The sequence below is a fragment of the Patella vulgata genome, chromosome 3, assembly GCF_932274485.2.
Source record: "Patella vulgata chromosome 3, xgPatVulg1.2, whole genome shotgun sequence".
Classification (NCBI taxonomy): domain Eukaryota; kingdom Metazoa; phylum Mollusca; class Gastropoda; family Patellidae; genus Patella; species Patella vulgata.
In genome coordinates, this window is record NC_065881.2 from 40178500 (window position 1) to 40194254 (window position 15755).

Here is a 15755-nt window from a genome sequence, read left to right on the forward strand (position 1 = left end):
ACAAATAAAAAACATACTGTTATAAAATGAGGCCAATTTAATGAACTCTTTCTTATTCTTTTGACATAAGGTACAAACAAGGTACAGATTCAAGCTTTGCCAGACGCAATCTTTCTGGTGCCTACCTTTTGGTCTAACACACGTGTGTCTATTTGCATAATTCTTATCAATATTTATAACATGTCCATCACAAGGTCAAAATGTCAGGTACTAGATAATTACAACTAAAATCATTATTTTTATGCCTTTGGAGTGTGTTGAGTTGAGATATACGACTGGCTTAAGATTCCTTCAGTGTGTGAAATAAATAAAAATCTTGAATTATACTTACCGCTACAGATGGAAATCTGCTATGTTTGTTGTGAGTGCTGTGACTTTCTAATCTCATATCATGTTCTGGACTGTTCATTATATTAATAATTGTATTGCTTAAAATAACTTTTGGTTCATTTATTTTAAGACCATATATAGTAATTCTGAGGTCTGTACCAGGAGTTTGCTGGTTTTGATCGATGTGCCACGAATCTGTACAATTTAGAAAGTAGAAATCTGTTTCGTTGTTGTCAGTATTTTCAACAGCACATATTATTCTGTTAATTTGGTCACAGCTGTATGTTATTTTAATTTCTGTTGAACCAATGTACAAACTTTTCTGTAAAAGTAAAAGTGAAAACCTTGTTTCAAACATAGAATGTGAGAATGCCCTGAATATTTTTTTTTAAAATAGTGAATAGCAGGCTGGGGTGTCTTTTATTAAAGATATTTCTCAACGATGTTTATTTCTTCTTGGAAAGTTATGTCAAACGACCCATGATGTTTTTTAAAGATATATTCTTTCACGTAAATATAAAACTACTAGAAGAATGCCCGGCTTCGCTCGGGGGTCATAACTCCGAAACCGGAAGTGGTAGACTAACGCCACCTGGCCTATGTTACTCCCAGGTCTGAGCTATCCCTGTACCCCAAATTTCAGACTCGGTTGAGACCTAGTGTAGCCGCCAATCCCGAACAGACAGACAGACAGACAGACAAATGACAGTCACAAAAATTAGTATAGAAGATAGACCTACAATGGGTCAACACATGTCTGTATGTAGTAAGTAGAGTAACTATAAAGTAATATGGATGCCAGATTTAATATGACTGTTTATAACAGTTATTTAATTACATACAACAAATAAGAATAGTTCCCCATCGAAAAGAATATAATAGGGAATTATGATATGAAAATGGGTAACAAATGGACGACTCAAATATTTTTTTGATGAACAAGGATATAATAAATGTTTTACTGAATTATACTATAGTGACTTACTTGTTCCTCAACCATTTTGACTTGTGCTGTTGTTGATCTTTTTTTCTAACACCAACAAATTAATATTTTCGTCCCAAACCTTATTAAGATTTATAATCTATGCAATGATGACATATAAAACTTGTCCCATTTGTCCTGTCTAATTACAGTTATTTCCATTGTTATGTTGTCATGAAGATATATACAATTGTATTTAATAGAATTCAAAGTGAAAGTAAAAGTGTATAAATTAAAACATGGCCATCAGGTACAAAGAGACTTTTACAATGCATTGTAGAACTGAAAATTCTATGTGAACTTTCTCCTGAAATGATAAGTGGTGTGAGGTGTTCTAGAAAGGTTATAACTAATTGGGTACACCGTCTCCAACCCAATCCACATTAGACAAATAAGGGTTATTCCATGTCAAGTGGACCAAATTTCGGAAAGTTGGGAACATGACCCCCTCCAAAAAAAATATAAAAAATATATGTGACAGTGCATGGACTTAAGCTAACAAATCCAAAATTATACCTCTCAAAGCCAAAAATTCAATGAGATATGGCCATTTGAAATTAGGGTACTGAAACAGATCATAAATTCAGCAATTTTTTTCAGGTTTTCGTGTGCTTTAAACTCACATTTCTAATTTTGTAATCTAAGACAACTTTCGGTGTAGGTTATGGATTTAGCATCACACGCAATGTGCGATTCACACAGTTTGTGCCACCAGGTGGCAAAATGTGGAACACAAATGAACCATTCACTTTTTTTTTCAGGATTTCCACAGCCACCGGCAAAGTCACTATTGCATACACAACCTCCAAAATTGGCATAGTTAATGTCAGTTTGTTTTTTATCAATTTACAAAAAATTGGCATAGTTAATGTCAGTTTGTTTTTTATCAATTTACAAAAAATTCTGAGTCGATGGGATATATACTTTTCCAAATATTCAGTCTCGAAATTCAATACCCATTTTCACCTTCAATTTTGGCCATGTGGGACAGAGGTTAAAATTCTAAAAAGTTTGAGAATGAAACTTCAATAACCCTACTATAACATACATAAAAGTCAATCTTGTGTATTTGATGGCTTATATTTTTAATTGGCACTTGAAATCTGTGCGGTGATGAAATTTTAATGGCTATCATCAAAATTGTTGACTTTTCATGTTGATTTTAAAATTACGTCTAAATGACCAATACCCCTCAAACGTGTCTATGTAGAGTAAATGTTTGCGTAGATTACGAATATGCAATCATTTTGGATCTACATTGTATTGTTCTTATTTTTATTTGGCCTCCCAAATGAGAAAAAAATGTTATTCCGCTTTACAAATTGGAATATTGGACTTTGACGGTCAGATTAAAATTACTTCTGAAAGACTTGGGCCCCTCATAATTGTCATTTTAGAGCAACTTATAATGTAGAATAAGAATAAAGACTCATTTGGCTACAGGGAGTATTGCCCAACCCAGGTCAGAGCCACACCCATTTTTTCTTGGTGTGTGTGGGTTTTTTTTGTCTACAGGCCGCAATTCTTAATGGATTGTCTTGAAAACTATTCATATATATTCCTTGTACCCAAAGGATGACTGTTACTATTTTTGGTGCATGCCCGACCCCCAGGGGCACAGCAACACCAGATTTAAGTGTTATCGTCCACAGGCTGCAATTCTGAACTTTTGCTGCATGCCCGCCCCTGTCACCCTCCAGGAAGAGCCATTCAGGATTGGGGCCCCTAGGCGATAAACATAAAAATGGATGTTGCTATGCCCCTGGGGGTCGGGCATGCACCAAAAATAATAGCGGTCATCCTAAAGGTATAAGGGATAAGTATGAAAAGTTTTCAAGATGATCAAAGCACAATGACACACAAAGAAAAAATAGGCGAGGCTCTGCCCCTGGGGGCTGGTCATGTACAAAAAACAACAGCGATCATTCTTAGGGTATAAGGAATAAGTATGCACAATTTCAAGACAATCCATTAAGAATCGTGGCTTGTAGGCGACAAACTGACACATGCAAAAATTGAGCGTGGCTCTCTGCCCCTGGAGGTCTAGAACGCACCAAAAACAATAGGGAGCATCCTTAGTGTATAAGGAAAAACTAGTATACATAGTTTCAAGACGATGCGTTAAAAATTGTGGCTTGTAGTTTTGAGGCGTCTAGAGATAGTGAAACTACATAAGTCCGTACTTCAACTTTCTAAGCGGACAAAACACGTTTTCACCTGGTTTTAAAGCAAAACTAAATTGAAACATACTCCCTGGATCACAAAAGAGTCTTTACTCTTATTCTATGTTAAGAGTTGATCTAAAATGACAAATATGAGGGGTCTAAGTCTTTCAGAAATAATTTTAATCTGATCATCAAAACCCATTATTCCAATTTGTGAAGCGTATTAACCATTTTGTTCACATTTTGGAGGCAAAATAAAATTGGAACAATACAATGTACATCCAAAATGATTACATATTTGTAATCTACGTAAAACGTCACTATAAATAGACATGTTTGAGGGGTATAGGTCATTTAGAAATTATTTTAATATCAACGTGAAAAGTCAACAATTTGGATAACAGCCATTAAAACTTCATTACCGCACAGATTTCAAATGCCAATTAAAGATATAAGCCATCAAATGCACAAGATGGACTTTAATGTATGTTATAGTAGGGTATTTGAAGTTTTATTATCAATTTTTTTCAGAATTTTAACCTCTGTCCCACATGGCCAAAATTTGAGGTGAAAATGGGTATATTTTGTATGTTTTCAGTGTGCAATGAATTTCGAGACTGAATATTTGGAAAAGTATATATCCCATCGACTTAGAATCTTTTGTAAATTTATATAAGACAAACTGGCATTAACTATGCCAATTATGGAGTTCGTGTATACAATAGTGACTTTGCCAGAGGCTGTGGAAATCCTGAAAATAAAAGTAAATAGTTCATTTTGGAGGCAAAATAAAATTAGAACAATACAATGTACATCCAAATTGATTACATATTTGTAATTTACACAAAAAAGTCACTCTAAATAGACACGTTTGAAGGGTATTGGTCATTTAGAAGTTATTTTAAAATCAACCTGAAAAGTCAACAATTTGGATAACAGCCATTAAAACTTCATCACCGCACAGATTTCAAGTGCCAATTAAAAATATAAGCCATCAAATACACAAGTTTTACTTTAATGTATGTTATAGTAGGGTATTTGAAGTTTTATTATCAAACTTTTTCAGAATTTTAACCTCTGTCCCACATGGCCAAAATTTAAGGTAAAATGGGTACATTTTGTACGTTTTCAGTGTGCATTGAATTTCGAGACTGAATATTTGGAAAGGTATATATATCCCTTTGACTTAGAATCTTTTGTAAATTGATAGAAGACAAACTGACTTTAACTGTGCCAATTTTGCAGTTTATGTATACAATAGTGACTTTGCCAGAGGATGTGGAAATCCTGAAAATAAAAGTGAATAGTTGGGGAAAGCTGTATGCATTGGACAATGATTGTGATACTAAATTCATAATCTTCACCAAAAGATGTCTTAGATTACAAAATTAGAGAGTCCTACTCCTATTATAAATGTGAGTTTAAAGCATCCAAAAACCTGAAAAAAATTACTGAATTTATGATCCATTTTAGTACCATAATTTCAAATGGCCATATCTCAGCGAGTTTCTAACCTAGAGAGGTAAAATTTCCGATTTCCTAGTTTAAGGCTATATACTATAACATATATTTTTTATAATTTTTTTGGAGGGGGTCATGTTCCCACCATTGGTCCAGTTGACATGGAATGACCCATAAGCTCTTTTTGTATTAAGACACCCATTTAAGTCTCAACGTGTCATTTAGCGATATAGGAATCCCTTGCAAACAAAAATATTTTGAAAGTTTAATCTTTCGTAGGATTATCAGTCCAAAAATGGTTCAATTTCATTCATTAAGCTTATATAAGTTACAAAGTTATGATAATTAAAATTTCATTGATCTATGCTGCTCGAGCATAACAAGACACTGCCATACTATATTGGTAGCAGAGAAACCTGATAAACCTAAATTAAATCTGATGGAATCCAAGCCTTGGTATTTTGATTTTGTTTTCTTAATTAAATGTTAAATAATCTAAGTACACATTTAGCATGTATTAAGCCTTTAGAAAGTTGATATTTTAGCAAAAATACTAATGACACATCAAGCCTTTAAGAGCAGCATACATACACGTAACCAAGAAAAACTGATCTAACAAATTGGAAATAAAAGTGAAAATGCGAAATTCTTAGAACATGCTTTGTAAGCACATACATGTACAAGCTTACAAAAATAGACACATATAATATATAAGCTTGCCAAGAAATATAACTATAGAATGGATAGGTATATAGCATATACCAAGAAAGCAGATAAAAGGAGATCTAGAAAAAGAAATTTGTTTACAGTTAACATTGTTAGTTGAAATCAAAAACTCTTGCAGCTTTAATGCAGTGTTATAAAGGTTGAAATATCAAAGATGTATACCTCCTATTTTGAGAATATTTCATTAATTTATTGTCCCCGCCTTTCGAAGAAAGCAGAGGACTATTAAAATGGGTTCGTCTGACTGTTTGTCCTTCCGTCCGTCCGTCCGTCTGTCTGTCTGTCACACTTTTTGGGACACAATAACTCTCTTTCTGATTGAGCTAGAATATTCAAACTTTGTGTAGGTGTTTATTATTAGGCCAATGCCTTGATGGAGTTTGAAGATGGAAATTTTCTGCTTAGTGTAAGCAGAGATAAGCAATTTGATTGGTTTATGCTTTGTGACACGATAACTTTAGTTCTTATTAAGTGAGAGTGATGAAACTTGGTGTATAGTTTCATTACAACAATACCTTGACTAAGTTCGATAATGAGCATTTTCAGCTCAGGGTAAGCAGAGCGAAAAGCAATTTGATTGGTCGAGACTTTGGAACACAATAACTCTCATTCTAATTGAGTTAGAATGTTCACACTTGGCATAGGTGTCTATTAGGTGAATGCCTTGATGGAGTTCGAAGATGATAATTTTCTGCCTAGGGTAAGCAATTTGATTGGTTGATACTTTGGGACACGATAACTTTAGTTCTAATTAAGTAAGAGTGAGGACACTTGGTGTATAGCTTTATTACATCAATACATTGACTAAGTTCGATAATGAACATTTTCTGCTGAGAATAAGCAGAACAATAAGCAATTTGATTGGTCGAGACTTTGGAACACAACAACTCTCCTTTAATTAAGGTAGAATGTTCAAACTTGGTATGCCTTGATGGAGTTCGATGATGACCATTGTCTGCTTACGGTAAGCAGAGATAAGCAAACTAATTGGTTGATACTTTGGGGCACGATAACTTTGGTTATAATGAAATGAGAGCGATGAAATTCCGAATATAGATTCATTATATCATTACCTTGACTAAGTTCGATGGCAAGAATTTTCTGCTTAGGCTATGGCTAAGGAGCGATAAGAAATTTGATCGGTCAAGACTTTGGAACATAACAACTCTGCTTTTAATTGAGATAGAATGTTTAAACTTAATGTAGATGTTCATTAGGTGAATGTCTTGACTGAGTTTAATGATTAACATTTCGAGCTAAAGCTAAGCAGAGCTAAGCAATTTCATTGGTCAATGCTTTGGGACAATATAATCTTGATTCTATCTGATAGAGAGTGATGAAACTTAGTGTATAGTATAGTTTGATTGCTCAATACTTTTGAAAAAGATAAATGTGTGATTAATTAATGTGTCATCTATTTATTTTGGGATTTTGGCGGGGGACATCAGCCTCACTGTTGGCTTGTTTGCAATTGATTTATTACATATCAAATATGTGCATCTCTTGGTACCGTCTTCCAAGCTATGCGTAGTTCATTTGGGGACTTTGTCCATATTAACTCGACACGCTAGACATTTTGAGAATAATTCATGATTTGTAGGCAAGTGTTTCATTGATTAGCTTGCTTAATATTCCATCCAAAATCAACAAGTTTATCTTGTTTGACCTTTTGAAGGATTTGTTTCTTGACTGTCATTGCTTGCTATTTTTGAATTATTTTATTGCATAGAGCTTCTTTAACCTTTAATTTCAACTTTTGCTGAAATTCGTATTTTGAGTGCTGAATATCTGTAGCGACCACGTGGCTGATTCTTGCGAAGGAAAATGATTACAGGTTAAAATGGCACCATCTTATTTTCATGATCAACTGGCGTGGTTTCGATTCCCGGTTGTACGTGACAAGGAGTAGGGTCGCCTGTCCAAACTTGTGGGTTTTCTCCGGGTCCTCTGGTTTCCTCCCACTGCTAAAGACCCCTACGTGCAAGCAAATTATTGAAATAAAATTAAACCATATGTTAGTCCCAAAATGACCTAGTTTGTGTTGAGTGGACATTAAACCCCATTTCTCTCTCTCTATTTCCATGATCATAGAAAATAGTTTGGGGTATGAATAATCACCAAACTAGTATATTTACCGGATTATCAAAATGATTTGTATCGTTAAAGATCAGCTGACAAGTTGAATGACTTCTTAATCAACCCAGAACAGTAGGACGTTAAACCCCATTTCATTTCATTTCATTTCTTAATCAACCGGTTATAATCAACTCATCGTTGGATAAAAGGAAATCATGTTGAAGTCAATCAAAGCCAGTTAACTAGTCAATCAAGGTTGTAAGTGTATCTGTCTTTAATTGCTTTGATCACTTAATAAATCCCCCTATTAATACCAATAAACAAGATTAGTAGTATACCCTCAATAATGTCAGTATTTTAGGGATTTTTTGGGAATTTTGAATATGATTCTCCATATGTTGGGCATATTCCCATATGGATGTTTCCCAATCCATATAGGACATGTTCAACATATATACACTGCCAAAACAGCATACCAAATCTGTTAAAAACTGTAGACTGTATCGCTTTAACAAGCTAATTGTTGAGAGACTTGACAGATGGGGTGACTACAGAATACGCCCAAACTGAAATGCATGAGCATAGAAATTGTATGTGGGTTTTTTTTTCAATTTTGGAAGCATAGATCATATTTAAACAATGACTATGTTAAAGGAAAACCACTAAAATGTCATAATATTGATGTAGTAATTGATAACATTTCAATAAATGAAATGACTAAAATGAAGGCAAAGTTGAAGGATTAGATTTTTTATTTTAAAATCGTTATTAATTTATATTATTAAAAAATATTTACACAATAAAACGTAAAAGATAATCTATATTTAATATTTTAAGATAATCAATATTTAATATTTTAATAATAGATATTTTAACACAATAAAGCTATGAGTGAAAATTAATGTAGAAATATCAGTGATGTACCACAACAGGCAGATACAATTGCCATTTTCATGAAGCCTTTTATTTGAAAATATAATATATTATAAATGTGTCTGCCATTGTAAATGTTCAGTACAGTAAATAATGGCATTAATAAATAAAATGTACTTAAAGATGCATTATGTAAGATGAATAGCTGTCTGCTCATGCTATAATATAGATAAAAAATAGATAATGACAAAAGAAGATATACCGGTATATTGAAAATTTCAGTTAAATTACTTTATTCTAAGGGAAGTTATAGTCTCGATTGTCAAAGGGCCCATTGGTTTGATATTAAACAAATTCCTGATATCCATTTTAAGGTTAAATTATCATATGGCACAGATGTTCTAATTCATTCAATATCTCAGCCATTTGATGCCCTGGAGAGTACAATGCTTAATTTTGACTCGAAAACTTCAGGCTTGTTACAAACAAGATCTGATATACATGGAAGTCTTTTGACGAGTGAATGACCTATCAGTGTAATTTTAAGATGGTCTCGATTATGTGCTTGTCATGTTGAAATTGCCTAAAATAATTAACAATTGTAGTCAAAAAAAGACCTGCATAATGCATCTTTAATAAATAAAACAGATTTTTGAGGTATCACAGCTGAACAATATTCAATAACTTGAATAAGCAAGTACAGTATTAAAAATGTTGAAATACTGTGAATCTACTAGTGTAGGGCTTTTAGGAAGATTACATGTTTTACAAGATGTATTTTTTGGAATGCCATCTGGTTTACTTCGACCTGTACCTCTTGTAGGTATTCTTTGTTGGAACAACTTACCATATGATAACATATCATGAACATGTACATCTTCAGTATATAATACTTCTACCCATAAATTCCTCTCAGAGGTTGTATAATAAAATCCCCGATCATAATACAAGAATTTATTATTGTTAATATCAAGTTTGATAAGTCTAGGTTTACAGTAGACATCTTCTACACTACCAGGCTTGGTTAATACCAAGGTTACATACATGTAATGTGCTTTTTGATTACAATAAAAATCCGCAAAATACAGATTTAGTCCTGGTAGTAGATGTTCAGGTGGAATCAAGATTCGATAATCACCAAAAAAGCTCCATGCCTGTGGCTGTCGGGTATTTTTGTCCATTGAAGCACTGAAGAATAACCCTTTAATATTATGGTTAATACTAGAGGCTTGGTCTCCATTGTTGTCTTTGTCATATTTGGTCATAATTCCTGTCTTTTTAACTTCTTGTATAGTAGGATGGAAACTTGGTTTGTTACGATATAAGTAAGGAATTTTCATGGTACCTGAGCCACTTATAAATAACAGTGCCATATCATGCAAACGGTGAACATCATCTTTTGAATTATCTGGAAAGATTAATGTTTGGACTATATTTGGCTGGGTTTCTTTAAAAATAGGCAAAACAGAAGAATATATTGCGATATTCACTTTATGAAATTGAAACCTCTCATTTAGAAAGTACATGTAGATGTCTCGGACAGTAAGCATTATGTAGTTATAGAACTGAGTGCTAATTTTTGAGGTTTTGTAAACTGTCACGTTTACAGCCAGTTTCAGAATGAAAATCTTTGAAAAGTTGTCTCTCGATTGCAGAACTTCTACAAAACTAGCAGCAGGCATCACACTTAAAGACAGTGGCTTGCGAACTCTCGGTTTGTAAGAGCGAGCAGGTATGGGTTGAGTGAAAAATGGAGCCAAACAACATAAACTCTTGGGCAAGCCACAAGACTAGGGTCCTCAAATACCTGCTTGTTATAACAGATTTACATATAAATAGTATCAACTGCCCAAGCTGCCCATCAGGAAGTTGAAATCACAATTTTTAGGAAGCCGATCTTGATTATTTTTTCCACAAACATAAAAAAGGCAATTGCCTCTGTTGGTCACACCATTATCCGTCATTGTTCTGGAGAAAATTTAACATCTTTTATTTCTGATTAAACTATCAAGATAAAAAGTGAAATGAAATGGGGATGAACGTCCTACTGTTCTGCTCCGACTGGGGTAATGAAAACACAGGATAAAAATGAATTTGAGAAAGTAATTGACCTTATCATGTAACCTTGAAGACAATTATTAAAACAATATTTTAACCAGGAATAAAGTTATTTTATACTTACAAGTAATGAACTGTGAATTTTTAGATGTTTCAGTCACATGATATTTATTACCAGACAGAGATAGTCTATAGATCTTGTAATTAACAGCCTCTCTAGATGGTAGATTTACACATGGTATTTCATTGGTATAGGTGGATGTCAACTCAATATATTCATTGTAGCTTGATACATCATTAGTAGAACTTGTTGTTTATATTATCTGTATGTAATGATATTCAGTATTTATTGGTAGGGGTACATCTTCAAATTTAAATATAATACTGGATTTATTGGTCATTTCATCAACTCTTTGATCAACATTGAATTTCAATCCATCAGTCTACAAAAAGTAGGAAAAATATACTCTTCAAAAAAGTAGAGGATATTCAGAAACAATACAAAACTGTGGAAATGCACTGCTGTTTTTATTTGAGGTAATCAGTGTATGTTAATAAAAGGCCAATTGCCTACACATGAACATAAATAGTTCATTTGGGCGGCTTATCTGACGGCCCCATTTCACTGGCAAAGAGATACACTGTCAAAAATGAAAATGGATTTTTTTGATTTTTGTCTTAATGATGAGTAATTGCTCTACCAATCCTCAGACCTTCAGCAATTCGTCATGGCATGCTCCTTATCAACCGTCCAATCACGATTTGGGGCAATCTGACCCACTCCTCTTGCAGTGCCACGGCCAATTCTTGCAGTTTTGTCCGTTGACGTTGACGTCAACGAACATGTCACCCGATCAAATTAAATGTAACACACTAAAGCAAAGATATGCTAAACAGTAAATCTTATGCAAGAACCGAAAGGAATGCTAACATGGATAGATAAACCAGCACGCAGCAGTTTTCATCAACCCTTCCTTGAAGTGTCAAATTTGACAATGAACCCTTCCCACGTGTATGGCGCTATTGCGTGTCGCATGTGCAGCTCATTGGTTCTGTTGGGGCTATTAGTTCTTCATCTGTGAACTAACTCTCAAAGCATGTCAAGTGTCCATGACTATTTATCATATCACAACCTGCATAGGTATTTGTATTTCAATATCCCCTACTTTTTTTTTGAAGAGTATATAATATTTGTATTTATGAAGACAATTCATTTTTTCTTATATGCCTGCTTTAAAAGTGGGTGTATATTCTTATCACCAAAGCTTGTCTGTCAGTCCATTTATTCACAGCTGTGGAAGATAAAAACTGCATGAAGTTATTGACCAATTTGGATGAAACTTGCATGGTTTTATTGTTATGTCATAAAGATATGTCAAATTTAATATTTCAGAATCACAATGATCATTGACATCAAATTATTGTCCTTTCCTCAAAAATGTGGTACAAAACTTTTGTAGATATGGAAACAGCAAAGTGTTTATGACTGAAACTTGCAGTGGTTTATTGTTACGACATACAAATCTTTGTGCTTCCTTCTAAAAATTGTCCTTCTACGCTGGTCCAAAAGAGTGGAATAAAATACGCAAAACTGTGCAGAATAGCCCAAATATATCAACTTTTAAGAAATGTTTAAAAACAGAATATTTTTGAATTAATTATCAAAATTAAATTTATGTTATATTTTGTGTATGAAATGCATACTGACTGAATGTTCAGCGATCTAGAAAATTATTATTATTATCATTAACCCGCTTGACCGAATTATTGCCCTTTTTATACGCCCACATTGAAATGTGGTCGTATATTGTCGTCGCCCCCGTCCGTCCGTCCGTCCGTCGGTCCGGCATCCACAATTGCTTGTGGACGCTCTAGAGGCTAAAGTTAATATCCAATTGACTTTAAATTTATATACAGTGTTTAAGGCCATGAAACGAAGAAGCCTATTGATTTTCAGCGATTTCCGATAATTACTGCCAGAGTTATGGCCCTTGATCACTTCAAAAAATCTTGTGGACGCTCTAGAGGCTAAAGTTAATATCCGATTGACTTTAAATTTATACACAGTGTTTAAGGTCATGAGACGGAGACGCCTATTGATTTTCAGCGATTTCCGATAATTACTGCCAGAGTTTTGGCCCTTGATCACTTCAAAAAGTCTTGTGGACACTCTAAATGCCAAAGTTAAAATCCGATTGACTTTAAATTTATACACACTGTTTAAGGTCATGAGACGAAGAAGCCTATTGATTTTCAGCGATTTCCGATAATTATTGCCAGAGTTATGGCCCTTGATCACTTCAAAAAATCTTGTGGACGCTCTAGAGGCTAAAGTTAATATCCGATTGACTTTAAATTTATACACAGTGTTTAAGGTCATGAGAGGAAGAAGCCTATTGATTTTCAGCGATTTCCGATAATTACTGCCAGAGTTATGGCCCTTGATCACTTCAAAAAATCTTGTGGACGCTCTAAAGGCCAAAGTTAATATCCGATTGACTTTAAATTTGAATTAATTATCAAAATTAAATTTATGTTATATTTTGTGTATGAAATGCATACTGACTGAATGTTCAGCGATCTAGAAAATTATTATTATTATCATTAACCCGCTTGACAGAATTATTGCCCTTTTTATACGCCCACATTGAAATGTGGTCGTATATTGTCGTCGCCCCCGTCCGTCCGTCGGTCCGGCATCCACAATTGCTTGTGGACGCTCTAGAGGCTAAAGTTAATATTCGATCGACTTTAAATTTATATACAGTGTTTAAGACCATGAGACAAAGACGTCTATTCAATTTCAGCGATTTTCGATAATTACTGCCAGAGTTATGGCCCTTGATCACTTCAAAAAATCTCGTGGACGCTCTAAAGGCCAAAGTTAATATCCGATTGACTTTAAATTTATACACAGTGTTTAAGGTCATGAGACGAAGAAGCCTATTGGTTTTCAGCGATTTCCGATAATTACTGCCAGAGTTGATTTCAGATTGATACACAGAGTTTAAGAGCTTGAGACGAACAAGAATATTGATTTTCAATGAATTTTTATGACTTGAACAGCTAAATCCAAGATATTAAAAGTTTTGTATACTAAACGTTAGCATGGGGCAGAACTTTATAAAAACCAAACAAATTCTGATGATTTTCAGATAATTACTTCATGAGTTGTTACTCTTAATCAGATTTTAGTGTATTATAAATGTTTCATTACTGAAAGAAGTAAAAATATGCGACAACACTTGTTGACTGCCCGGACGATTTAGCTGCTGTGGGCGTATGTTTCGTTGCCTGGCAACCTATCTTTTCATCAGTCTGTCTACAGAAAAAGGAAACCAGTAAACCAGAAAATGTACTCAATATAATTATTTTTATGCGTCCCCATTTTCATGTGGACGTATTATGCCGTCGCCCCAGTTTGTCCGTCCGTCCATCAACAGGTCACAATTTTTATCTGATTTCGACGAAACTTAAAATATAGGTCTATCTCCCAAAGATCTTGGTTCCTTTCGATATTGGCATATATCGGACGATAACTGCATGGATTATGGCCCCTGATTGTACGAAAAATCATGATTTGTCACAATTTTCATCTGATATTGGTGAAACTTGAAATGCATGTTTATGACCCAAAGATCTTGGTTCCTTTCTATATTTGCACATATCGGATCATAACTTCCTGAATTATGGCCCCTGATATTACGAAAAATTGCATTTTTAGCTTGTCATCCCTAGAGGTCACAATTTAAAAAAAACGTTTGAATATATCATCGTTACACCCTAATGACGGCCGAGTTCGAATTTCGTGAAAATTGGACCAAAATTGCCTGACAAAATGGCTACCCCTCGTAATCAAAAAGTGTAAATATACTATTCAAAAAAAGTAGGGGATATTTGATTTTTAAGTGTTATTAAAGTCACCTAATGAAACTGACGAAGAAACAAATGACAAAATGAAATGAAGTTCTTATTCATCGATTTATTCCAAATGATCGTTAGACTAAGTAAGGCACAGACTGACCATTATAAGGGTAAAATGATACCCGGGGTCAAACAGCAAAGTTACCACAGCATCACAACCAAGTCAGTAACGGGTAAATCCTCCTCTGTTTGCCAAACAAGCATTGATCCGACGTGGCATACTCCTAATGAGACGTCTAAGGTCATTTTGGTCCAGATTGTCCCATTCCTGTTGCAACGCAGCAGCAAGTTCTTGGACATTGGCAGGGCGTTGTTGACGTTGACATGCTCGATGGGGGAGAGGTCGGGACTCAGTGCTGGCCAGGGTAATGTGGTGATGTTCTGTTGTTGGAGGTAACCTGTAACGATCCTGGCCCTGTGACATCTTGCGTTGTCATCCTGGAAGATGAAACGGCGGCCATGACGTCGTGCGAACGGCACAATATGGACTGCCAAGATGTTGTCCCGGTAGTACTGGCCTGTAACACGCCCTGCAACAACATGTAAAGCCGTTCTTCCAGCAACAGTGATGCCTCCCCACACCATAACAGAACCACCCCCAAATCGATCATGTCTGATGACGTTAACGTCTTGGAAGCGCTCGTTTCGACGACGCCACACCCTCCTACGTCTGTCCAAAAAATCAACAGTGAACCTTGACTCATCTGAAAACATCACATTGCTCCAGCGTCGATTATCCCAGTGTTGACGATCCCTACACCAACGACGTCTTGCCTGGACCATAGCCTGCTTATGACAGACTGAGAAACATTCATCGTCCGCGCCACAACCGCCTGTGTTGTGCCGATCTGTAGCATGCCAAGGGCACGTAACCTTTCATTTTGGGTAAGCCGACGCATATCAAAATTTGTTTTCTGGTCACTAAAACAATTAAACTGATGTTTCCACCCTGGAATTCAATGCCACAATGACTGTAACATTCAAAGTCAGAGTCGTGCAAATCTTGGGTTGAACCCCCATGATGATCCCAAGCATCACCTGCATTCCATGCGGTAGCTATTGGTGCGTTTGGGCGTCACATGTAACTGGAAATGTTTCTTCTGTTAGGTTCTATAGTGACTTTTTTCGTAGTCATTTGCATATTTTAGTATTATGCCCCC

The 15755-nt window shown here is 35.0% G+C and overlaps 1 protein-coding gene across 2 annotated transcripts in view; it reads left to right on the forward strand.

Moving 5' to 3' along the window:
• Nucleotides 1-15755, forward strand: part of LOC126814538 (katanin p80 WD40 repeat-containing subunit B1) — a 75474-nt gene that overhangs the window by 24929 nt on the left and 34790 nt on the right. The window lies entirely within an intron of this gene.